Here is a 642-nt window from a genome sequence, read left to right as displayed (position 1 = left end):
TGTTAATTCTGCTGTCTTAGCTACTGTAAAATTCATGTTGTGTCAAGGCACTAAATTCTACTTTTTAACAAGGTAAAAATTAAGTCACCAAATTATTCTGGAGTTTTCTTTAATTCATTATGTTTAAAAACTGTGGAACATTCAGTAGTGCCCTGGATGGGTAAACATAAGGGAGAATGTGTTTCTGACTGTATAACCCCCTCATCACACGAAAAGGAAATGTCTGCAAATGTCCCAGACTGCTGAGAGCACAGGATTGCCAGAAAGCTGATTTTAGAAATCTCTACTATAAAGGTAGAAATACAGACAACACCCGCCTAAGACTCAACTACTACTTTTTGGGCCAGCTTTCTGACCTCAAATAGGGAAGGGGGCAAAGGAGATGTTCTATTAAGGAAACACAGATGTATACATTACTAATCGGACTTTAATACCCCAAATAAAGCTGGGGTTTGGGTAAGTTCAAGGGTAAGTAAAGCGTCCTCCAATGGATAGTGTGTATCTCATGTAACTACCAACCATGAGAGAGGAAACATTGCAATGATTAAAAGACAGGCCCTACAAGTCACTTTAGGATCACAAAGTAATCCCACTCCAGTATAAACAAACTTACACTGTTTTCCACCATATTTATTTGTACAT

Source organism: Meleagris gallopavo, chromosome 6 (assembly GCF_000146605.3).
Source record: "Meleagris gallopavo isolate NT-WF06-2002-E0010 breed Aviagen turkey brand Nicholas breeding stock chromosome 6, Turkey_5.1, whole genome shotgun sequence".
Lineage (NCBI taxonomy): Eukaryota > Metazoa > Chordata > Aves > Galliformes > Phasianidae > Meleagris > Meleagris gallopavo.
Note: the sequence above shows the minus strand (reverse complement) of the source record.